Consider the following 12,573-nt stretch of genomic DNA (forward strand, 5'->3'; position numbering starts at 1 on the left):
AGCCTCACTTCCCATGAGAATGGGCACCGTCGGTCCCGGTGTCCAGAAATTCTTAATGGGGCTAACCTGAGACACAGATCATGCTTCCATCTCAGTAAATGTCTTGCAACCGTGACAGCGAGACCTGCAATTTTTTTGCTAAGATCACGAGGGAAATTGAAAGCAACACGACCTCCATCTTAGAAATGTATTATGACATAATACTTTTCTTAATGTTTATTTATCTTTGAGAGACAGAGAGGGTGCACGCAGGGGAGGGCAGAGAGAGAGAGAGAGAGAGAGAGAGAGAGAGAGAGACAGAATCCGAAGCAGGCTCCAGGCTCTGAGCCGTCAGCACAGAGCCCCACACGGGGCTCGAACTCACAAATGGTGAGATCATGACCTGAGCTGAAGTCGGACGCTTAACCGACTGAGCCACCCAGGTGCCCCTGGAACAATATGTTTTTAAAAATATTGACTCATTTTGAGTGACAGTGAGAAAGACTGTGCCTGTGCCAGAGAGTGGGGGCAGAGGGAGACGGAGAGAGAGAATCTCAAGCAGGTTCCGTGCTGTCAGCACCGAGCCCGATGTGGGGCTCGTTGATCTCATGACTATGAGATCATGACCTGAGCTGAAATTAAGAGCTGGATGCTCAACCAATTGAGCCACCCAGGTGCCCCAAGGAATAATACATTTTATTTATTTATTTTTTTTAAGGAATAATACATTTTAGATCACTAGCCAAAAGAGCAATGTACTTTCTGCGTTTCAGCTTGTAGAGACATGAGATCTTTTTTTCTTCTACTTTTTTTTTCTGTTTTTAATTTTATTTTTTTAATTTACATCAAAATTAGTTACTATATAGTGCGACAATGATTTCAGGAGTCGATTCCTTAATGCTCCTTTACCCATTTAGCCCATCCCCCCTCCCACAACCCGTCCAGTAACCCTCTGTTTGTTCTCCATACTCAAGAGTCTCTTATGTTTAGTCCCCCTACCTGTTTTTATATTATTTTTGCTTCCCTTCTCTTATGTTCATCTGTTCTGTGTCTTAAAGTCCTCATATGAGGGAAGTCATATGATATTTGTCTTTCTCTGACTGACTAATTTCACTTAGCATAATTCCCTCTAGTTCTTTCCACGTAGTTGCAAATGGCAAGATTTCATTCTTTTTGATTGCCGAGTAATACTCCATTGTATATATACACCACTTCTTTATCCATTCATCCATTGATGGACATTTGGGCTCTTTCCATACTTTGGCTATTGTTGATAGTGCTGCTATAAACATGGGGGTGCATGTGTCCCTTCGAAACAGCACACCTGTATCCCATGGATAAATGCCTAGTAGTGCAATTGCTGGGTCATAGGGCAGTTCTATTTTTAATTTTTTGAGGAACCTCCATACTGTTTTCCAGAGTGGCTGCACCAGCTTGCATTGCCACCAACAATGCAAAAGAGATCATCTTCCTCCTCATCCTCGTCAACATCTGTTATTGCCTGAGTTGTTCATGTTAGCCATTCTGACGGGTATAAGGTGGTATCTCATCGTGGTTTTGATTTGAATTTCCCTGATGATGAGCGATGTTGAGCATTTTTTCATGGGTCAGTTGGCTATCTGGATGTCTTCTTTGGAGAAGTGTCTATTCAAGAGACATGAGATCTTTTAAAAAGGCCTATCTTTTAAAAAAAAATTAATGTTTATTTATTTTTAGAGAGAGAGACACACACAGAGTGTGAGCAGGGGACGGGTGGAGAGAGAGGGAGACACAGAATCTGAAGCAGGCTCCAGGCTCCGAGCTGTCAGCAGAGAGCCGGACGTGGGGCTTACACCCATGAACCGCGAGATCATGACCTGAGCCGGTCGGATGCTTAACCGACTGAGCCACCCAGGCACCCCAAAAAGGTCTATCTTAAAAATAAGTTGACTCAGACTTTGCAGGAACTAAAGTGACTCTGAGGGACAGTGGAATGAATCATAACATGTAAACTTTCTTAAATAAAAATTTATGGGCTTAAGAAAATGTGGGGTTGGTATTTAGTTGTCTGTGGGTCTTTGCAGTCAGGATTGTTGCTCGCGTGTCCACTTTGCTTTGCCCTCACTGGGCTATTCCCGGGGCCTGGCTCGGCTAATGCTTTTGGAACATGATTTTGAGCTGTACAGATAGTTTTTCCAGATGTATACTCAAGCTACAGAAGGAAGAAATAGATAAAAAGGAGCAGCTGAGGGGGACCTCAAAGATCCTCTGGGACAGCTGCTTTCAATCTTGGTTTTCTGCAGCCTAAGGCTTCTGCAGAGGTGCCCCCGCTGGGCTGGGAGACAGCTCTGGGGAAGGGGGTGCTGAGGGTCTGGGCTCAGGGTCTCCTGCCTCAACGAAAAGAGCTTGGGGCGCCTAGGTGGCACAGTCGGTTAAGCGTCTGACTCTTGATCTTGGATCAGGTCATAATCTCACCGTTTGGGACTTTGAGCCCTGCATCGGGCTTTGCCATGATGGTGCGGAGCCTGCTTGGGATTCCGCCTCTCCTTCTCTCTGCCCCTCCCTACCTTGTGCTGGCTCGCTTGCTCTCTCTCTCTCTCAAAATAAATAAACAGTAAAAAAAAAAAAGAGCTCAATGTAACCTTTTCTGCACGTTGATGTTCCAGATATGTTGGAAGAAAGGTTCCATGGTTTAAGATTTAAAACCCACTAAGCTAGTCCTACACAACCAATCATCATCACCACCACTTTTCACAATAGCTGATTTGGGGAGTTTCACGCGTGCCAGGCACCGTTAAATGTGCTTTGCATGTATTGTCTCATGCAATCCTCAGAGCAACTCTAAAGAACAGGTACCATTATTATCCCATTCCACATAGGAGAAGACTTAGACCCAGAGGTTATGTAATTCGGCCAACTGATCTAAGCAATCTGATCTAACAATACGATCTAAGCAAGATCATAAGCAAGAGAGCCTGGCTTTGAACCCACGCAGCTGGCTTCTGCACCTGCACGGTTTTCCACTACCAGGTCCCAAGGAAGGGGGGGCCCAGAGGGCAGCAGGGACTTGCCCCACACCCCACAGGGTGCTCAGCAGGGGCAGAGCAATTTCCTCTCAGAGCGTCTTCCTCCCGACGCGCTCCTTCCCTCTCTCCCTCATCCTCAGTGTGCCTTCCAGAACCAGCTCGCAAGTGGCTTTACACAGACCATCTCTTGGTTGCCACGCACCTGTGCTCCCGCTCTGGGAGCCGCTGACGGAGAGGAGCTGCCAGGGCGGTTTGGCTACAATGCTGTTCTGAACGGGGCCGGGGCTCGCTCCCTCCTGGCCTGAGGCCTCATTGCTCGCCCTCTGCTCTAGCGGAAGTGGGCTTTGGACATGGCATTCTAGGCACTTCACAGGCTGCTCTGTCTGAACACCCTCACCTCAGTCTCTTCCTCTGTGTACACGGTTGCAGATATGCATACGCCCTGGCCCTTTGCCGGTGCTGTTCCCTCTGCTGAGAATACCCTTCCTGACTTGTCGGCCTGGCACACTGCTCCTCAGATGTCCCCTCTCTAGGGCCCTGACCTCCCGCCAAGGCAGGAATAATCACACCCTCCCCACCACCCTCCCCGTAACAGCACAAAGCACCCAGTACTCTAACCATTGATCGACTCCACTTTCTTGATTCAAAGCCGTGCAGGTGGTCCTATTTTTACTCTACTAAAATCGGGATAGTTCCGCCAACCCGTGCTTCTCATTAATTTGGGAGTATTTCTTGCCTCCTGAAACACCGTTGCTGAATTGATAACGTATTTTGTCATCAACGTCGCCTTAGGATCCAGGAAACACACTACTCTTCTTCGCTCCAGACCGAGCTCACCCAGGGTTGGGAGCCATGACCCTTGTGGCTCTGTACCCCCAGCCGGCAGCACGGGCAGGGACAGAGGAGGGACCAGTTGGTGATGGGTTGTGGGGCTCGTGGACTGGATGGTGCCCTTTGTGTCCAGGTCACCATGAGATGCCTGCTGGACTCTAAACTCCAGGGAGTCCTAGAGGCCCAGGAAGGCCTCGAGCCATCTGCTGACTGCCCAGTGACCTCATGGGTCTGCCTTATGGCACATGCCCTAGACAGAAACGCAGGCAAGAACAGCAGACTTCATTTTCCCCTTCTTTTCCTTTGCTAGGGCTGCCATAACAGAGTCCCACAGACTTGGTGGCTTGAACAGCAGAAGCTTATCTTCTCACAATTCTGGAGGCTGGCAACCTAAGACCAAGGTGTCAGCAGAGTAGGTTTCTTCTGAGGCCTCTCTCCCTGGCTTGTAGATGGCCGTCTCCTCCCTGTGTCTTCACGTGGGCTTCCCTCTGTTCACGTATCCGTGTCCTAATCTCCTCTCCTTGTAAGGACACTAATCACATTAGACTGGAGTCTGCTCCAATGACCTCGCTTTAACTTTATGACGTCTTCAAAGACCCTGTCTCAGAATACAGTCACATTCCAAGGTACCGGGTAGTAGGACTTCAACATATGAATTTTGGGGAGATACGCTTTGGACCACAACCCCTCTAAGGCTGACCAAGCTCAGTAGAAAGCATGTCAGTCAAAGAGTTGAAATGGTGCTCTGCCTCCACTTTTCTCTTTCGGAAGTAGTCACGATAGACCAGTCTTGTAGCCCCTGGCTCCCTTGGATTTCCAAGAGAATTTTCCAGCATACCTTCTTCCGATCTCTGTCATCATCTACTTAGTTCCTGGCTCTAATCACCTCCTCATCCAGGCCTTCCAACGAGTCTCCAAAGGCAGCTGCCCACCACTCTCCTCTCTGAGCCTCGCCCCTATATATAAATTATGGGGGAAATCTTAGGCTTGATAGGATTTGTCAAAAACTTAGCTTACCATATTGTTCTTCCCCTTGCCTGTGGTACACATCACTAGTCAATCACAGCACATTTTCCTGCAGAATCCAATGCCAGGCGGTCACTGCATTAGCTTGTGAGTTGGGACACATTTGCAGTTATGGGCCTCGATGTCCTCGAAGGGATCTTCTAATCAGAAATCCTGTGAAACCTTGGGTACAACATCTATACACTAGATTGTCCGGGACAGTCCCAAATTTATATGATTTTTTACTGCCTTCAATAAAAGCAACTTGTAAATTGAATAAGTAACTATAAGCGTCTGGATCCCTTTTGGGGAAACATTGGGCCAACCCTTGCACTCTGGGCCACTTATTTCTTATTTCTTTCACTTTCTCATTTCTGTTTCACTTATTTCTTTCACAGACATTTACTCACCACCTACTGTATGCTTGGCACTGCTCTAAGGGATGGGGATTCACAGACAAGGATAGTTATGGTCCTTATTATTGGCCAGGTGCTAGACCCAATGGCATCCTCTCTGTATTTAATCTTCGATGGCCTTTTCTCTTTTGATACTTTTCTCTTTCTATAGCAAATACTGCTGATTGCCTACTAAAATTCATGTGCCCCCTTCCTTTGCACACAGTTGTCCATGTGAAGCGGTTTCCCATCAAACGACTGCAGTCCCCAGCCCCACTGGCATTTAGGTATAGCCGTGTACTTCACCAATGGAATGCAGGGCATGGTAACACTCACTTCTGGGCCAAGGCTTATATGAAGAAGGTGAGCCTTCCCTGCGCCCTTTTTCAACTCCATTGGCTAGATGCAGGTTACTTCAAGGCTCTAGAGAGGATGATGAAGCCATAAGGTAGAAGGAGCCAGGGTTCCTGAATCACTGGGTGGATGAAAGCCACCCACTGTTACCAGAAATATCAGCCTTGGATGACTATGTAAATGAGAAACAAATTTCTATTGTGTTTGAGCCTTTATCCATTTTGGAATCTGTTTGTTTTAGAAATGTACATTACCCTAACCAACACGGTTTAAGTAAAGTCAGTCTCATTAGTATGCTGATCGAGACACATCTTGGTAGCTCCATTGCCTACCTTCAAACGAGCTCTTGGATGAGGGCACCCAGAGGAAACGTCCCTCAGCCAGAAATCGGCCCTTTCTCTAAGACCAGTGCCTTATGTAGACAGTGAGAGTTTCCTATGAGAGGAACTGAAACAGCCCGGTAAAAACAAGCTTTCAAAATTTAAGAGAAAAACTATAGAGCTTCCCTGAGAAATTCCCAAGCACTCTATTTCTTTGCCTGGGAAATCAATCTGGGTCCAGAACAATTTTTTAGCCCCTTTTGACCCCCTTCTGGGGCTCAGTACCCACTGGCTGTGGCTCACTGAGGCAGAGCAAGGACCACCTGGCAAAGAGAAATTAGCAAGTAACGGAAGCCCAGCCCCCCAAGTGGATCAACAGCATGAGTCAGAGTGTTACAGAAATAAAGAAATCCCATTCATAAATTTTCTCTCGCCCCAGCTTAAGAGCTTTCAAAGTCATAAAGTCTACATAAAGCCAGAAGACCTACAATTGTCCAATTAGAGGTTTTATCCAGGAAAACACACATTTTCAAAGTCACTATTTGGTCCCCATGCCAGGAGCGTAGCAGGCTGGTTTGGCATGTGGTGCCTCTGGGTTTTATAGAAATTTCCACTTCAGTGAGACAAAACAGAGGACTTGTCAGAGCCTTTCACTCCCAAGGTGAAGTCCATGAGGGGCCTAGAGACACCCATAGCCACCAGTCCTGGGAAACTCAGGAAAAGCTGGAATAAACCTAAACCAGTTCCGCAGGGGAACAACAACTAAATGCTTACTATTTACTCTTCTGGATCGCCAGGTCCTGCGCTGAATACACAGCACACATTATTGCATTTAATCTTTATTACTACCCTGCAAGGAAGGCTCTAGTTTTCCTTCTGCCTTTCAGATAGTGAGGCTCGGAGAGGTCTACCGACACACTCCAGGTTATGTGGCTCGATGAGTAGTAACACCAAGCTTTGAGCTAGTGATTCCCAAGTCTTCAGCCTCTACATCCTGTTCCCCCTCGTGATCCCAGGACCCTTACTCTCTCTATCTAGCCATGTAAGCCGTGTAGGAAGGACCTTCAGATAGAGGCTAGGATAGAACATGTCGTCCATTACCAGTCGGAGCTCAGTTGTGACCAGTGGGGGGAACCAGGGCTGGAGAAGGCCCCCAGTATTTGCCAGGCAATGTCCTAGCTTGGGAGGGATTCCTGTTCTAGCAAATCCCAACTCTACTTGTGCACATTTAATTGAGAACATCCCTGACAGTCTGGGGCACTGAGGCTTCCGCATTCATATTTCCTTTCAGGCCTGGCTGAGTAATCTTGAGAAGTGTCTCTAAACCTTCTGTGGGACTCACCAGCTAGACCAGGGGGTGGCAAACTTCTCCCGTCAAAAGCTGAAGAGTAAATATTTTAGGTTTTAGGGCCCATCCCACCTCTGCAGGACAACTGCTCGGCTCTGCCACTGTCTTGTGAAAGCAGCCACAGACCAGACAACATAAACGCGTATGGCCAGATACGGCCTATGGGCCTAAAAAGTATGCAGGCCCGTGATCGAAGTGGCCAAACTGCCCCACAAGTAAGAGCTAAGTTCCCACGGGGCAAGCGCTCTAAAGGAGAGGGAGCAGCCTGTTCTGAGAGTTGACTCCCCAGGAACCGGTCTCACGGCAAGCGGCGGCTTGGACAAGGCCGCTCGGGGAGTCAGCACAGGGGTAAGACTGGAGTCCAGGGGTCGTGCTGAACCCCTTGGGACTCCTCCTGATGCACGCGGCCTCCCCGGACCCCAAGGAGTCTCCTCCAGAAGCTGAGGCCGGTCCCGTAAGCGCTGCGAGGGGCCGCGGCCGGAGAGGGGCCACCGCGGGGCTGGTGTCAGCTGGGACTGAGGCCGAGGGGCTCCCACCAGCAAACCGCTGGCTCGGTCCTCTCCAGCAGGGCCTGGCTCTCGCAGGCCCTCCTGGAGAGCTGTCACGGCAGCTGCAGTGAGCGGCACGCGCCCTGGCGCTAATTTATTAAAATCCCCGCTTGTAAAAGGCAAGCCCGGGGAGGCAGAGGCTCCTTGCGCCGGAACCCGCGTGAGCTGCTATTCTCTCCTCTTGCAGCCACAAAAGGAAATGTTGGCGAGGTCTTCAGAGAAGGGGTGGCTGGTGGGGAGGGGACGCTGCTGGGTTTAATAGCAGGAATACGAGTCATTTGTCTTATTGTAAAAAAGATGTGTGTTTGGACGCAGAAAATGCTCTGGATCCTTTCTTTCCTCCCCTCGCAGGCATGAAAAGCCTGGAGCAAAACAAAACGCTGCTGATTCCGAGGCTATTTTGGGCGCCTGTCACTGATTGTCTGCTTCCGAGGCCCCTCGGCACACACTGCCTTCTCAGAGAATGGTTTTAACAAATTGAAATGGGGGTGGGGGGGGGGGCGCGGATGAATGAACCTCTTGCTGCCACTGCCATCAGCACCGAACACAGTCCCCCAGCGCCGGGCCCGGCCCCTGTCGCTCGTTCCTCCCTCTCCCAGATGCCCACCGGCCCCGCACCTCCTGCCTGCATGTGCTTGCTGGCACCTGAGTGAGGCTACCCACCCTGTGCCAGGGAGCTATTTACCAAAGGAAATAACTCTGATAAAGGGATAAAAATAGCCAGCAGTGATGGAAAACATTTGTTGAGAGATCTGTTGACGGGAGGGGAAGCAGAGCTGTGAAAAAGATCGGCGGTGAAGGACACAGAGGAAGAAGAGGGGCTGACGGTGATAGTCCGGGGAACCCAGAAGTAGCTGGGACAGAGCCCAGAGACCAGGACGGCCACCTGGATGCCCAGTCTGCGCTCGCACTCAGGGGTACCAATCCTGTGCTGTGTCACCTGGCCTCAAGGCAGGGAAAGAGGGTGAGCTGGCAAGTTCCTTCAAGTAGGACAGATGTCGGAGGATGGGGATCTGAAATGCAGCCCCACAGGGGAAGCGGGTAGAGTGCAGGGTAGAGGCTAACCAAGAACTTGGCTTTTGGGGTTCCATCACTAACACGGTGACCGTGGACAAACCGCTTAGCTTCTCTGAGCCGCAGTTTCCTTATGTGATAAATAAACACAGTGTTAGAGTCATGTCATAGGGCTGTGGTGATAATACCTGCATTCTAACTACCAAAGCGGCATTATTTGGATCATTTGGGCTTTTACGAACACGGACTGAGGACATTCTGTGTACCAGGCGCTGTCCTGGGAACCCGGCCTACTCTGATGAGGAAGATAAAATCCTGCTGTCGGGTATTTCAATTCCTTGGGGGACACAGCAGGGAAGGGAGAACGCTCCTCTGAAATACAGAACCAGCACTGCTCGCCCAGAAACAGCTGAATCGAAGAGCCCCACGGCACCTTGTCACAGACAGTCCTTCCAACTCTACGTACCTACTATGCATTACATTCTGGAGAAAGAATAATAGAAAGGCTCGGTCTACCCTTTTGAAAAAGAAAACTGGGTAGAGAAGACAGGTAGGAGGTGCCTGGGTGGCTCAGTCCTCTAAGCGTCAAACTCTTGATTTTGGCTCAGGTCATGTTTCCAGGGTCATGGGATCAAGCCCTCACGTTGGACTCTGCACTGGGTGTGGAGCCTGCTTAAGATTCTCTCTCTCTCTCTCTCTCTCTCTCTCTCTCTCTCTCTCTCTCTCTGCCTGTCCCCTATGTGTTCATGCACGTGTGTGCACATGGCTCTCCCTCTCTCTCTCTCTCTCTCTCTCTCTCTCACACACACACACACACACACACACACACACACACACACAATTAAACAAAAAGACAGGGGTGAACAGATACATGTCTTTGGGGCACAAAAAGGACCACAAGAGAATTAAGTTTAAAAGAGAACCATGCACACTGCCTTGGGAGCAGCACGGAAGGCCTCAGGAGGTGATATGTGCTAAGTCTTGCAGGATGTGCGGGAGCCGGCCAGGCAGAAAGGAGAAGAAAGCATTCCCATGAGAAGGAACAAATACCATGGTATTTCTGAGAACAATGTCCATAGTTGGAAATGGCTGGTGTGCAAGATATAAGGACTAGTGATACTCAACAGATTTAATAATTGCCACAGCAAAGGTCCAACCAGTCAACAGATGCTGGCCACAGTGCTGGAGAATTGGGTCCAAGAGCCCCTCTGTGTGCCTGGACCTGCCCACACTGGCTGCTGGACTGTTGGGAGGTCTAAGAACTGTGGCAGGGGCTGGATATTTGGAGGCTATTGAGCAGGGAGGCACATAGAGGGCTCAGGGCAGTGGATGTCACCAACTGGTTGAGATGTGGTTGTACCAATGTGTGCCAGCTAAATGTCTGCCCCCAAAAGGAGGAAGAATTGAAGGAAGAGGAACTCTAAGGATGGGAACAGGGTCTCTAGAACCCACTAGGAGACAATGGTCACCCCCGTAGGCAGAGGTTTGGGATCCCTATCATGACTTTTGCCCAAACAAAATATAACCTCTCTATATAAGCTGTTTATATGCTTATCTCCCATTTAAGATTTCACCCGGAGGAAGTATTTTGATGTTAAAAAGATGACTCACGTGACTAGGTTCTCTTGTTCAATGAGTGTACTGGCCATCTGAATGTCGCCTCCCTCAGCCCTTGCCACGATACTGTGGAAGGATATATCTTAAAAGGTTCTGAAAGTCATTCTTTCTTCTTCATTCCCAGGGCAGCCACCCCAGTTCAGGCCTTATCATCTCTTCTCTGGACTAGTACAATCCTCTCTTCACTATGAACCTTCCTCCTTCCTGTCCTGCCTCCTTCAATCCATGCTCCAAGTGATGGGCAAAGTGATGTTCCAAAAATATGCATCTGATCATGCCACTGCCCCACCAAGAGCTCCCCCTGGCTTTCAGAAGAAAATACAACTTCGTTAGTCTGACATCCAAGGGCCTTCATGGCCGGGTATCTCGTTACAAGTTTATCCCCTGTCAACCATCTCCGCCCTATAGAGGCAGGATGGACTCATCAAGGCAAGACTTGTGTCCGAATCAGTTACATTAGGCAGACTCTGTCCATGTAAAGAGGGGCTAGGAGTTGTTATGGGCTGAATTATGTCCCCTAGAAATTTACCAACCTGAATGATGTGCTTGTAAGAAGAGGAAATCAGGACACACAGGGAGACATCGGGGCACCATGTGAAGAGGGAGTGAGAGAACAGCCATGTGCACACCAAGGACAGAGGACTCAGAGAAAACCAAGGGCGCCAGCACCTTCGTCTGACTTCCAGACTCCGGAACAGAGATAGAATAAATTTTTGTTGTGTAAGCTATTCAGTCTGACACTTGGTGATGGCCGTCCTCGCAAATTAATACAAGGGGCAATAAAAGCCTAACGTAAGAGCAGGTCAGCTTGTCACCTTGTCAGACTACCTCAGCCTGGTGCCGTTAAGGATTTCGATTTTACAATTCCTATGGTCTGATTCCATGCCCACCCAGTACCCTTCGGATCCTATTTGGCTTCCCACATTGCTCTTCCATGTGGGGTGAACTCACTGATGAAGCCAACAGGAGCCTTCTAGACCCTGTGGTGGTTAGATTTCTCCTTGTGTGGCAGACACAGAGATGCGTGGCTCGAGTCCTCCTGCCAAAAAGGACCGGATGCCCAGCTGCAGGGCGTGTGATGTGCCTTTGGGCGTGCTTTCCTCAGTGACTGAGCAAGGCAGCGTAGCAAGGCCCCAGCCACTTTTGTCCAACGTGAGACCCCTCTGGTGGCAATCTCTGCTTGGGCGCTTGCTCTCTCCTGGGCTGGCAGAGGCTCTGTCCTGTCTGCATCACCACCCAGGCTTCTCCTGCACAAGCACGCTTTCTGCCCTCTTCTTTCTAAGGTGTTACTCCCTGGGACGCCATTGACACCTCTTATCCCATCTCAACCTGCAGAATCCGGGCTGCAACACCCTGCAGATCAATAGCTTCATGTCTGGAGTATCGACTGGTGTGTGGGAGGTGGCTGCTACGAGGCAGCTTCTGGGCCCTACAGGCTTAGGGTCAGGCCTTGGGCTGCTGTCATCATGACAGGAGATCTATTTTGGGAGGCCTTCTGGCTGGTGGCCAGCAGAGGTGTCTCCCGGGGAATCTACAACCTCAGACCCTGTTTCTTCTTTCAAGTGCAGTGACTGCCACAGCTCTTAGCTGATCTCTGTGACCCTTTCCCTCCTCTGAAGGCTGAGGTCTCTCAGCAACCTCAGAATACTGGGAGAAGCCTATTTCCCTGTGAGCCCCCCAGAGGCTGGCCCCGGGTTTGTCTGCCAGAGGGCTGGATAAAGAAATGATGGTGACATCCAGCTGTTGGCCATTAGTCACCTCCGCTTGGCCATCTCTAAGGGCAGCATGCGTGCCTTCTCTCCGAGGCCTCTGATAAGGACGTGGGACTTCACAACAGGGAGAATGAACATGCACTTTGAAAGCAGGACGGACCAGGAGCTCACTCCCAGGCCCACTGCATCCCAGCTCTGTGCTCTTGGCTAAGGGATTACTGGTCTTGCCTCCTTTATTTTGTTTTCGGTTTTGTTTTTTTAATCTGTCAAGTGGAAATAAGAACAATAGCCATCTGATGGGTCGCCATCAGGATAAATGAGAGAATGTCTGCTTCATCACAGAAGGGCGACTCTCGCATTGTCAGTACAAAGAGTGTGAGTTGCAGCTGGGCACATAGTAGGTCGGCAATAAGAGGTACTTCTTTTTTAAAATTTTTTATTTATT

At 49.5% G+C, this 12,573-nt stretch overlaps 1 non-coding gene across 1 annotated transcript; it reads left to right on the plus strand.

Moving 5' to 3' along the window:
- On the plus strand, positions 1–135 carry LOC128776333 (small nucleolar RNA SNORA1). The gene has a single exon (XR_008421410.1). It is a non-coding gene; the product is annotated as a small nucleolar RNA SNORA1 (small nucleolar RNA).
- The last annotated feature ends 12,438 nt before the right edge of the window (positions 136–12,573 follow it).

The sequence above is a fragment of the Panthera pardus genome, unplaced genomic scaffold (assembly GCF_024362965.1).
Source record: "Panthera pardus isolate Hobbes unplaced genomic scaffold, ASM2436296v1 HiC_scaffold_12, whole genome shotgun sequence".
NCBI classification, from domain to species: Eukaryota; Metazoa; Chordata; class Mammalia; order Carnivora; family Felidae; genus Panthera; species Panthera pardus.